Here is a 14,039-nt window from a genome sequence, read left to right as displayed (position 1 = left end):
ATTCCTGCTTTTGGTGAGTGCAGTTAGTTTGGCAAGCACTGGAATTACATTTAATTAAAGCTAAATTAGAAACAACCCATTTCCCTCATATCTTTTCCTGTTAGCAGAATTTTTCCATTTGCTAAAGAAGGTTCTTGGCTGGGAAAAAGCCAATATTCTTTAACTTACCTTCTGCCTTGAGGAGTTCAGTTAGGTAGAAACTCAAACCATGTTGCTCAGTAGACTCAACACGGTGACTTGTGGAATGCTTTGTAATTAAGGAGGGCTATTAATGCCTTTAGATGTGGTACTGTTGTGGTACCTAATACACGGGGACCCAGTAGCACATAACATTTGAAGACCCTGGTGCAGAGGACTGCAGCTTAAGAACAGGGTTGTTAACAAAGAGCGTTAATATTGTATAAATGTCATTTCTCCTCCACTCTGCTCTATACGAGCACCTAGCGCAAAGTAACAAAAGCTCCATTATTACCTGGGTGCAAGTTCAGGAACAACTGTGTTACGAGTATTCTGAATTCGCAAGTTTTGCTTCCATCAGTGGAAGAACTAAGTCAGAAAGCAAGTGTTTTTGAAAATCCCAAGAAGAAATAAAATTACTGACGTATTTAAGATACTGGATTTAATAATTCTGTTAGAAGTAATGACCTGCTTTGAACTTCTGAACTTTCGCGATAAATGTGTTCATGTGTGAGAGCACATTATGTCTAGTGTGTGCTATAGAGATATAAAATTTACTACATGTCTTATGTCACAAGCTGCAAGCCTTTTTGGCAAGACTGTTGGTCAGATGTTCTTTCTGATGGGTTGTTACTTCTGTGCCACTGTACATCCATGATAACGTACTCTGCTGGAGCTGATCTGTATAATTTTATCATGGTGAGGCCAAAAATACTATTCCACCATATCACACAAACATTTTATTTATAGGTCAGTAGGACAGAAACCTTCCCATTACTTATCTTTTATAACACTTCACATAGTGCGACATCAGATAGCGGACTAAATGTAGTTAGCTCCAGCCCTAGAGTTGCCTGTAGTAGGACTAATTAACTGTAAAAGCAGAGCAGATGTGAACAGTGTGACTGTAACAGGGGAATAAACTATTCTGCTGACATTTCTGAAGCAGGAGTCTCTCCCTCTTGAGACAGAATAAGTTATCACTCTGGTCTCTGCTATTTCAGCACATAAGACTGTGCAGGACCAATGACCTGAAGCATACATTGGATTACAAAAATCTGGGATGTTCCTGTAGTGAAACAAAGGAAAAGTATCAGGGGCATAAAGAAAACATTTCCACATGGCTTGTTTGCTTTAAGGAAGCAGAAAAGTAGCAGAACAAAACAGCCAGATATTTGTTTTAATTTTACATCATGTTATCCCAAAATACTAGTTACGCTGCCAAAATGTATCGACTCACTTTCTCTCTTCTCATCGGCTTGTGTACTGAGTGCGCACTGAGGGCTACAGAGAGCTGGTGACAGAGGAGAGAGTAGTGCTCCTCATCCTTACCTCGCAGAGAAAACCCGGGACTGCCCATATCATCCCCAAACTGGGCAGCTGTGCTCAGGAAACGAGTAAGAGGAGAACAAGAACATCTACTAGTTCTCGTCTGCGCCAATCACTTTGCTGAAACAAGTGCAAAGCCCTACTGACTTCACTCGATTTTGCCATGGACCTTCCTGCAGATAGCCCATGGCAAAAGTCCTGTTGCCATTTAGGTTTTTTACCAGCAGAATCAGTCCTTGGTAGCCCTTTTGTGACACACATACACATGCCTACGTGGAAAGGGGTGGTCTGAGCCTCCCAGCTGCACCACCTTGCAATTTCTATCTCTGTCATAGAGGCACCAGCTTGGTTTGGGATAGTGAATCCCTCAYGCAGGTTGGACTATATTGTCCTAGACATGGGTTTATATTCTGGAAACAAAAAAAACACCCCAGACCTCTCATGTCAAATTAAAGCCCCCAGGATGACCTGAAAATATAATTAAGAACTGGCACATCAGTTCTTGTTGTGTTTCAGCATGAAATAGCATAATTTTGGGGTTGGACAAGGCATCCCAGTCAAAATAGTGAGATTCTGCCCTAAACCTGCTTAAAGTAGAAGAGGAAACATTTCACCCTTCAAAGCCTTTTTACCCTTTTTTCTTGGAAGACATAATTAATATTGCCTGACTCAATGTTATTTCTCCACACATAACCATCACACACACTTTATGGAGATTCTACATTAATATTTCTGGAATTTTTAACAATCTGTCTCAGGTTGAGAACATAAAGGTGAAAGGAAGTTTTCAAGGTTGTTTACTGTTGCATAGGACTCAATGTTTTTTTGCCATGCATTTTTTATTTATCAAAAATATGCTTRCCCCAGATAAAGCGATGACTGGAAACTGTATTTTTACACTCAGGTAGATATTCAGAGTTATATTTTGCAGGTCATAACCGTGATTTCAAGCTGCAGATTTGCTGGCCCACCTCTGCGCACTGCTGGTGCTTTGCCAGGGATCTCCGTGAATGCCCTCGGGCTCGACGGTGGCATCACGTTCCCAGAGGATCTCCTTGCTCGGGTCCTGTCTCCGGCTGCAGGCTCCCAACCATCGCCTGCTCCCAACCATCGTGTTCAGACCCCGGCCCCGCAGCAGTGCCTGGCACTGTGCCCCCCGGGTGCACGTACTGTGAAGGCCGTTCCCAACTGAGCCGCAGGCTGTTGCCTACCTACGGCTCTCAGACACTTTGTGGTTCCTCGCACGCTCTGCAGTCTCCTTAGCAGGAGAGCAGCACACCAGAGAGAGGCCTCAAGAGAGACTCTCTTTCTGAGGGTACTTCGAGCACAGCAATGCAATAGTGTAAAAAATGTGTCCTAACAAACGACAATGCAATCGCTAGCGTATGTTATCAGCTCAAATTCACGTGCACCTGGAGAGGCAGAAGAACATTCCCAAAGCAGCACCAAACAGACATGCAAGTGTAGGAAGGAGGGAAAATGCCTTTCATATACCTGCCAATAACGGTTGGTGCTCCACAGAATAAAATCCTGGGCTTCCTATAAGACATCCAGGTTAATGAATCCACATAGTTTAGCACTGTTGCCAAAGTAAACAAGTTATTCTGAGAAATGACTGTTACTCTTGAACTGACTCATCTTTTAAATAATGAAAAGTTTGCTGAAGTCTTATGTAGCAATCTATAATATTTTAATTTGCACAGCTTCTGCCTTCACATTATCAAAAGTGGTATCTATTTTTGCTCATATTTGTTCTTCAGTAGTTTATTACTCAACACTACAAATGAGTCATTTCTTTTCAGACTAGATTACAGAAAACAGTAAAGAACAAAAGGTAAAATCTCCACGARAGAGGATCAGGACAGACTATTCTGCACAGCAAAATGCCTGCTGTTTCTGTACCTAAAATGTAATCATAAGTACCTGCTGTTTCTGTACCAAAAATGTAATAATGGCCATTAAAATGTCATTCTAAATACTGTAAAAAGCAATCACTAACATGTACAAGCAGAAATGTCTCTGCCAATACGTTACTCGACTGAGATCACTTTCTAGATCTGACTGATACATTCTTCTGCAGTATGCTTCAAACAAATTCCTACAGCAACTCTTATTTGTGAGACGTAAGAATTACAGTACTTGATCTAAAAAAATACAGAATTAATTACAAACACATAATGTGAAGTGTGTGCAGCTCAGCCATGCTCCGAAATGCATGCCTATGCAGCATAGGCTTGCATGCACTGAAGCCTAGCACAAAAGTGCCATCCTTGAAAGCCCGATTCTCTGGTATCCTGGTCTGTTATGGCTGTGCAAGATGAGCTTGAAGTCTAACCTGGACAATACAGTTTGCATTCCCTGAATATGACAAGTTCAGTGCAACGATAAACTAAGCTCACAGTTCTAGAAGTTCAACAGTGGAGCACAAAAGAAGTAAAGACACCACAACTTCATAACCATGTTTAAACAAGATTTAATATTTGATTCCTAACAGTTTAGCAGCTCCTACTGCCTATTGCCCATTTGTAGCTGGAGTCTCATGTGATCTAACTGATTTTTGCAATAGCAACAATGAATTAGAGATTGACCTCTAGGGATCAGTGCTGATAAAAACAGGATTATTATCTTTATGGACCTCCATCAAAAGCTGGAGTTTACAATTTCAGATATAAACAACATGCACAGATGAACTGGTTGAAAACAAAATTTCTGTTTCTGTGTAATTGCTTTTAGCAATGAGAAAAGAAGAGGAAAATTATGTGACACACATGCCAAGATGTTTGCAAACATCTGAGAGAATGTTTCTCTCAGGCACAACCACCCAAAGTTGTTTAGACATTTCATTAAAAATTTAGGAAAAGCAAAATAAATATTTGTAAAGAAAACCTCAGTTAATATTATGGAGCTTAACTCTTACTGTACAGCTGAATACTTGGCCTAATGGATGGTGGATCCTGTCCTTGTGCATGAGCAGCAAGGAAGAGCCCTGGCCCCTGGGCAATGCAGAGACGTCCCAAGGCAGAGCAGGTACAACAGAAGTGAATCCTTTGCCTGTACCCTGCAGAGCTCCTAATAAACACTTTCAGACCACCTGTCTGTACTGGGAATGAAAGGGAACTGATGCCCAGGTCAGGGGCATCATGTTCTCACTGAGATCTACAGGTGCTYGGGAGCGGGGCCCAACTTTGAGCTTTGAAGAGTCTACCATGTAAAGGTATCTAGCCAGAGTTAAGTAGCTAGGAGATAAAAAGGTATTCAGAAAGATCCTGTCCAGCTCTCAACATGCCTAAATTCATCAGCACTTATCTTTTGGCTTGTAYGTTCCCTGCACTGTCAGCTCTCCTCAGTAACGGCAGGGGTAAATAATAAGCTTTATGCTGACTGTCTGGAACATCCTGCTAGGGTCAGAGGTTTAGGGTTTCTCTCTGAATCTTGTCCTATGYAATTTTTCTTTGGTAATGCAGATAAAGTAGGAAATGGCATCCAGAAATACAGCAGCTAGTGATTTCGGGCTTCTCTGTTTTGAGTCCTGAAAGTCAGCAATCAGTAATCCCAAGCCAAGCATTTATCATCATCAAGAATTGCTTCTGAAAACTTAGCTCACACTCCTGTCTCCCTTTATGACTTCTTTTGCTAATATTAAAAATAAAAAAAACCCTATATCACCATTAAAAAATCTGTAGTAATCCTATAGCATATTCTATTTATAGCTTTATGTTGTTTATGTGCATTGTAGCAAATAAATTATAGTAAGCCTTCACTTGCCAGTATGCTCTAAATTAACTAAATKAAGAGTCCCCTCTCTTGATGATCACTCCTTCATTTGTTTGCTGACTAAGTTTAGATGATCTCACATTAAGACAGGACAGATATGGGAGTTTCTCTGATGCTTTGCTCAAAATCATACAGCACACAGAAGTGTAGGTTTGTCTGAGCACTGGTCTATGCCTCTGAGCAATGTCATGAGAGAAGAAGAGAGAAAACAGCTATTTTAAAAATATACATTTGTATGTTCTTAATAAAAGCCATGAATAAAATGGCCTTTTTTTTACAAGCATTAAAAAATGGGGGAGGAAAGTTTTTCCTTTGATCCTCATTAGATGCCAATAGGAGCTGTGGCAGTTACACAGAAGGTTTCTTCTCAGTACCAGGAGAAGCWGTGTGTGAAATGCAGAGATAAAGTCTGAGGTCCTGGTTTCTGAGTGCTTTTTCAAGTAGCTCAATGGAATTAAAAAATGCTCCTTTAAACTACATCAGCTTTGGAGAAACAGCAGGAGATCTTGAAATCAGAAAATAAAATAGTTTAGAGTTACTGGACAGAAGCTTTCTGAATGAAAGATTGAAAGCACATGACCACGTGGAATTTAAATTGAACTAAAAACACAATATTTTTGTAACTGTCCTTCCTGTCATTGTTTCAAACTTCTGATATTGTTATAGAGAAAGAATCCTCTGCAAAGCATAATAACACACCATGGGACCTTGTTCCCATAGATCTGAGATTTTTTAGTTCAATCTTCACCTAAATAAATATTCCTTTAAATAAAATAGAATAATATACTCCGTGGCATGTGCTGAGTGTTTTCAGTTGCTTAGAAGAGTAAACATCCGCCCCGCGTTCCCATTTCCTATGGCCCTGCTTCCTTTCCCACATGCTCCATTTCTCTGACTGTTTGACCTRTGCTGAGGCTCCAAGCTCTCCTCTGAGCCCTAACACCACCGCTGTGCTCTGCAGCTCGCGAGCCACAAAACAGGCTCTGCCACCGTTATTTGGGAACYGTGGCTGAAATTTCTGTGCTTCATGAGAAATGTTTCCGTGTCGGTGCCAGAGAGCCATTTGACCTTCTCTTCACTAGAACATGCTGCTTCTCTTACCTAGACCTTTCTGCCTCTTCTTGGACTCTCTTCAGTTTTTCTTCTGCACTGTTCTTTTTTCTCTGAACTAGTGAATTCTCGATGAGCTTTRCTAGATTTCTTACTGAATATGCATTTTTTAAGATTTGTTTTTTTTTAATTGACATATCCCAAGGAGAGAAATGACTATTAAAGTCAATAGATGAAATGAACTAAAAGATACGCTCCTTTTGATTCRCACATGTCAAGCCTCTAAACCCAGACGTCAATCTAAAGAACAATTTCCCAAAAGGAAATCAATTAAAATTTGGTAGCTTAGAAAATTCTAAGCAGTCTGACTGCTGCTTAGAAGACATATAAAATAAATAATCTAAAAGACTGCAGTGCCACACTTAAAGAAATTGTTATTCTTAGAAGCTGTCTCTGGCTGGAACCTATTTTGGTGTCCTTCGTGTCATAGCCAAAAATCAGCTGTTTCTCTTTTATCTTATCCCACTCATTCATTTACCAAAACACTACGATGTTTGGTGCTTCCTACTCTACTTTGAATAAATGTTCACTATTACGCTCACCTGCTAAAGGTTTATAGTACTGTGATGAATATTAAACAGTTCAAGAACAATGCAGAGAGAAATTACTTGATGATGGCAACTGATCATAATAATATGGTAGAGACTGCAAACAGTAATGACTTCTGTGCATCTCAATGCACATTATTACAAAGAAGCACTATAGCTCTTGGGAAATGATGAAGTCTTTTTGAATTATTTGTGATTGTAAACATATATGGGCCATGTTACCATCATACTCTGACTTACACCATAGTTTACAACCTCTGCTTTACACAATCCTATCTGAGGAGAAGATACTCATTTTTTGCTCTGACAATAAACCCCACTAAGCTGATCAGAAAGCAGGAGGTTACAGCTCTTCACATGCAGAATGAATGCCTGGCCCTGCTGAATGGTAGGATTCACAGCAGAGGTTGAAGCTATCTAGCCTCATTATGTCAAGAATAATAAGAAAAGTCATTTGTGTTTATTTTTCATCTTACTGTGGGAACATCTGCACTTGTACAGGGTGACAGGAATGTCTCTTTTCTAATTTATGGGAAAATATTTTTGCCAATAGCAGTATCTGAGGTGAGAGCTGCTGTAGATACAGATATCTATGGTTCCCAGAAATCTGGAGGGATTTGCATTTGATCTGAAAGTCTCTACTTGTAGCTAGAACTATGCTTTATGCTCCTTATCCATGAGCCACTTACTCACTTTTCATATAGTAATCAAGATCTGTATGAGACACCACATTATCATTAATAACTGTTAATTATACACAACATTGAGATATCTTTTTTAGAGCCATTATCTCTACCTCTTGATCTGTGCATACTAAGCAAAATCCCTGGTAAAAGAAAGGTCTATACAAATGTTTGGAACTACTCTTGTATTGGACCTTATCAGCAGAAAATCAAGGAAGAGGTATACTCCCCTTGAAAATTCCAACTGGCCACAAGTGACACTTATCTGGACTATAGTCATGATTTTCTTCTTATTTGTTGTTGTCATGCCAACTATTTATTGCTACAAGTGAGACTAGGGTAAGAGAAGAGATGCTCAGTTCTGCAGTATTAACATATTGCTGACATCCCTCTCCATTAGGCAATTTCACAGGCTGGTTTTTGGAGAAAGAAGGAAGAAACCCCATAGCATGCTTCTTTTAAGACCCCAGTGAATGAAAAACAGTGTTTGTCCCCCTCAACCAACTAGTCTTGGTGATCTGAGAGGAACTACTGAAGAACAGTGTAAGACATAGCTGATGATGCCATAATTCTTGTTTAATAATATACTTGTTTAGTGGCCGAGGATAACAGAAATGTTTAACTAAGCACATGAAAGTAAGCAACCTTTCTGAAACCTAATGCGAGCATGAATCCAGACTGGTACTTTCCTAGCTAACTCTTCACATCTGAATATATCTATTATCTACATCTGTGGCTTCTTAAAAGGTACAGTTATTGATCTCATGTCACAACCCTGGAGAGAAGTGAATGTAGTTTAAGTGGACTGAATGCTAGCAAGGGAGCACCAGCTCTGAATAGCTTGCCTGTCTTTTTTGTGGAGTGGAGAAAGGAAGGCATTATATCTTGACCTGATCATGCAGCGCCCATACAGCTGAACAACTTCTGAAATGCCTGGTAAATTCCTTCGACTTTATTGTATATGAATTTAGAAACTTGAAAAAAAAGTCTCTAAAGATCTCCAAAGCTATGGCACAGCTAATTCATTTCATTGTGCATCATTAAGATAYGGTGGTCAGGAAGCACCAACGGCAAAACAGAGGTGAAGCCCACTGCATTACTGAGAGGAAGTGAAAGCCCCCTCTGAGAGCAGATAACAACAGCTAGGTAGAGGAGTCACTTCCCGAGTGGAAGCTGAAATCAGATATAACTCTGACAACATCCACCAGGAAATCACAGAAATCTGCAGAATTCATTAGCTTCCAAAAAGACYTAGATGTATTTTTATATCTAGGAAGTGGATATACATGGTATTTGTACAAGCAGGTTCAGCAAGGAGTATGACAAAGATCCCRTTGCCCGTGCTTCTGAACATACACATCTCTTTATAAGTTGCTACCTAATGAGCCACTTATTCAGTTGTGTCCCAGAGCACTTCCTCTGCTGTCTCTGCACCCAATAACATCTAATCTGGCTTTACTTCCTATGATTCTTATCCAGTGCTTCATTTAGATGTCAACATCTAGTCAGAAAATTGTGGTAAAACAAAAGCAAGCAATAGTAGCTAGTATTCTTATAAACTGTTATAATGGTAACGGTAATGAATATAAGTTTGGCCAAGACAAGTCCCCTTCTGAGATGTTTTATTAGCTTTTTTCACTACATCAAATTTCTGGTTGTTAGTATAGTTGTAGCTCTTCCTACTTAATTCAGTTTTGCCACCCTTTTCTCTCTTAAGTACCCTTTCTCTTGATTCCTACTACTATCTCTGTATCTACTCATATGCCAAGCAGTGACTGTTCCACTCTTATTTATTARTATATACAATTATAATTATAAATAATTTTGAGATCTTTCATGAATGACATAGCATATCCAGTATCTCACAGAGTTCACACTGTACTTGGAATGATCTTATTACAAGGTAGGGTAGGAACTATCTGGTGTCAACATCTGCTGTTTGTACCACCACTGCTTTTTTAGTGCAATTGATGTCTAAATGAATATCTTCATTTTATGCAGTGCCATTATATAGTCCAATTGTTAGTACAATCATGATCCTGATAAGTGATTTYTGCTCACATGAGCTACTGTAGGAGTAGTATGACAAATGCACTGTGGTGATGAAATACACAGAATGGTAGTTATGGTCCAGCACAAAGATATTATTTCTATTTATTCACTGATAAAAGAACAGTAAATGTGGGAGGGGAGAAGCTTACTTACGAGGCTTACTTATCGGAACCACTCACTCACTTTATCTATACTCAAAAAACAGGATTACTTACAAATTTTTATCAACCTCTATTTATAATGCAATGCAATTAGGACTATCTAGAAATACTGCTCTCCACCACGTAAATCTATATCAATATTCCTTGTAGGGCAAAGGCATTCTAAACCTCAGCCTGATMATGCTGGCAGTACCAGTCTGAGAACTATCTTTATATAGCACAACCGACAAAAAGATGCAGCACTAATTTTTATGTAAATCCRAAGTTATAATTTTCACAGGATCATCTCAGTTTCATTATACATTTGGAACTGGGAAGGTACTACAAAGTTAGCTTTGCCTAGATTTAGCATAGCAATAGCTCTGAGTGCCAGTTCTGAACACGTACCCTCTGAAAGTCTTTCTGCACTGCAACTAYGCTACTTCAAAATCTTGCAAAGCTTCAGTTCTGAGGGTAGAAACACCAATTATGTAGGCATAAGCTGCTTTTATATACCTGAGTGTCTCATTTACGTTCAGTGGAACTATTTCTCAATAAAATCGCACATGTGTAGAAGGTGGATGAGAATTCTTGTCTGTGAATCATGGATGAGTCCTCCATTTGAAAGCTAAAATTTGAGCTGTAGAGAGTTTTTCAGTGTTTGTCTTCTGTACATCTGACAAATGTCTGGTGAGCAGAACTGGAAAGTACCTAGAGAAAGGGTCTTTTTCCCTCACATGAAAGAATTCAAAACAGGGTTAGGTCCTAGGAACTAAATGGAGYTTGACTGCAACAATAATTTCCAGGAGAAGTGGCTCAGATGTTTATCCACCCATCATTTTTGCTTAAAGTTACACTATTAAATCCACAAACTTGAACTTAAGCAAACTGATTTTAGATTTATACTGCTCTATGCTCACCAGGAAAATTTGTTTCCAGTTAAAATTGTCTAGATCTGCCATTACCTAAACCTACTTTTGTCATGAAAATCAACATAAGATTTTTGGAGAATCTACACATAGTTCAATCGTCTTGTTACCAGTCCACTCTCCRCAATGTGGCAACATTATCAGCAGCTTTCCCAGAAATCTGAAAAAACTTCACAAATAACTGGTGTGTTCCACTATTAGAGGTCACATAGTCATCCACGGAAGCAGCAATTAGCTTTGACTTCAGTCCAGTAAAGTACTTAACTAAATGAAAACTGCCATTATCATCAACAGGGCTGTAGCTATTCTTAAAGGAAGCACATGTTTACACACTCACTTATTCCATAGTCCAAGTCATTTCTTCCGGAGATAAGGGTTATATGAGGTTTTCCTTAGTATTTCTAACTTTCTTAAGTTCAGATCTTACCATACTTACTACTTGCCTTTCACCAGCCCGAGTGAGTGAAGAAGGCTCATGTGAGCAACGATGCTGACTGGAGGCTACGGAGCTAAGTACAGTTTGTCCTGCCATAGAGGCATCCACCATCCCCAGCATAAGTAGGGGGAACTGTACCCGGAATATGGCTCAGTTAAGCTATTTTATAATATTTCCAAACTGTGATCTCCTGCAACTGCCAGAGCTGTCTGCATAGACCGTGTCTGTCTGTCTGTATTTTTATCACAAACATTGGACTATGTCAATTCATCCAGCTTTAGAAAAAAAAAAACATTATTCTCTTTGTGGGTCTACAAAGGAAATAAATCTACTTGGAGCAGTATTTTAAAGGATACTTTTCTACAGGTTAGTTTAACAAACAGCTGTTTCCTATTCAGGGAGTGTGGACCCCCTTTCTACATTTTACAAATGAAACTTGAGAAAAAATGGAACAAAAAAGTAATATTTTTAGATTCTCTACAAGATAATAATATCTTCTGGCAGATTCCATATATTGACAAGTTTTTAAGTCAGCTTTCCTGTTCCCAAACATGTTTATCCTCTCTCTCCTTTCCTTGACATAAATTTCAAAGCAAAAGATGAGTGAATTAATACTGTTTGCTGTGCAAACAAAAGGATACAAAAAAGAAAAGAAAATTGAGTAAATTGTATTAGCAGAAATGGTCTGACATGAGATGAGATGTCTTACTCTCAGAGTTAGGCTTAAATGTGATTTTAAGTTATAAAATGCATAATAGTTTAATGTCTGTAGAGTTGAGCTGGTATCTTCTTTCTTTCTTTGAATGCACCAGCCAAGCTCTAATTGAAAGTAAAGCTTCTATGTACCTTTAGAGGTGTGGTAATAGGTCTTAAGGTTTGTATCTACCTTATATTTAATTGTTCTTTAGAAATAAGGGTCTTTTTAAGTATGAGAAAAAAACATTTTTTTTCCATTGACCAAATACAGCTGATTGGATCAATTCTTGCTGTGATACAGTTATTTTGAAAACATATTTATATTAAATTTAATTTCTTGTATTTTGTCACTCTAAACAGTGATTGTTTAGAAACATTCCTGTGTGTCCRTTTTTAAAGAAGATGCCAAACTGAGAAGTTTACTTCTAGAAACACATGAAAAACAATATAACCCTTCTCAAGACTGCAGACCTTTCTGGCAGTAACTTTAGTCAGATACAAGTTGAGCTCRGAGATGAGCCTTCTGGGTAAAATACCTGTGGGTTATGCTATACCATTATAAAATGTAGTGGTCCCTTCTAGCCTTAAGAAGTTATATAGCCATGTAAAACTCTTTCCTTTGAAGTAAGTGTGAATTTTAAGTACTGTTTGCATGATCAGAGTGGTGCAACCTTCAATGAAATTTGAATAAGCTCCTGAGTTCAGAGATCTCCAGACCTTGTGAAAGATCATTCATCAATACCAGCCACATAATTGCTTTAGATCGYTTAAACAGCAAATGTGTTAATTTACATTAAAACTGTGGAGATTAAAACCAAATAGTTTTGATTTTCAAATCTAACAGGTGCCACTTGAACATTCCTCATGGCCTAAGCTGGAATGGAGGTGAGGTGCCCTGATGGTGCTTTGGAGAGAAGTGGGCCTCAGGAAGTCCTCTTGAAACTTCAGGCCATGGAGGGGCACCAGGTATTATCATAAACCCCTTACTGCAGCTCTCTGCTCCTGCTCCCTCAGGGACGTTAGGAGTGGGTAGGAAGTGAGGAATTGTGCAGTGCTCACACCATGTGAACAGGAGCCCAGAGGCCACTCAGTGCTAATGAGAAAATTATTGCCCCTTGGTCTGCCTGTAAGTCCGTGTAGACCCAGCCATGACTATCAGCTGGAGCAGTGGAATYGACTCCCTCTCCAGCCAGGTCCCACAGGCTCTTTTGCAGATGAAGATTGTCCAGGGAAAATACTGGGAGGACAAGTCCTAGAGAAATGGAGAACAACTGCAAATCTATCTGGCCAGGACCTTGCTAAAGGATGGGACTTTTCTAGAGAGATCTTCTTATCTCTCCAAGTAGAATCAGGTTCCCTTCCCCCCCAAAAAAAGAACTGTCAAATTTAAGAGCTATCAGAACTTAAATAAACAAAAGAAAACAAAACAGAATTCAGAGCTACTGAATACCTGCAAACTCTCCTGGTTTTAACAGAGGGTGGGAAGTTCTGCWTGCTTCTTCAGCACTGATTTCTTATCGTAATAAAGCACATATTTAACGAAGTTGTCCACAGAATATGTATGCTTCGAAGTTATGCTTTTGATTTCAGTTTCACTCAGTTTGGCTGTAACAGAAGTCAGGTTTGACCTGATCTTGGAGATATTCAAAGCCCGCCTGGATGCAACCCWGTCTAACATGCTCTAGGTGATTCTGCTTGAGCAGGGGGGTTAGACTAGATGATCTCCAGAGGTCCCTTCCAATCTTACCAACTCTAAGATTCTGTAATTCTATGATCTGAGTTCGGGCTCCAATTTGATACCCTCCTTGGATTCTCAAAGACATGACAATTTTTGAGAAGTGTACTCAAAGATCCATTCATATTGGGTTTGGTAAACTTTTGAAATCGGGCTCACTGGAAGGTGAATGCAGGGTCACACCACAGAGAAGCAGAAGTCCTCAGCTGGCCACCACATAGGCAGCCCTCTAGACAAACCAAAACAAACTTGAAGGGGACAGAGACAGTGCTCCCTGTTTCAAAAAGATTTTCTATTTTTTTCCTTTCCTTTTTTTCCTTTCTATTGTCCTGCTTGCTTTTCACTGTTCACTGTAATACCATTTCCTTAAGGTCAATCTATTGTTATTTAGGAGTGTGATAAAGATGTATTGAGCTGAATCATGCAATAT

The sequence above is a fragment of the Rhea americana genome, unplaced genomic scaffold, assembly GCF_003343005.1.
Source record: "Rhea americana isolate MKP2758 unplaced genomic scaffold, rheAme1 scaffold_0, whole genome shotgun sequence".
Classification (NCBI taxonomy): Eukaryota; Metazoa; Chordata; class Aves; order Rheiformes; family Rheidae; genus Rhea; species Rhea americana.
The sequence above is the reverse complement of the archived record's forward strand: the minus strand, read 5'-3'. Positions refer to the sequence as shown.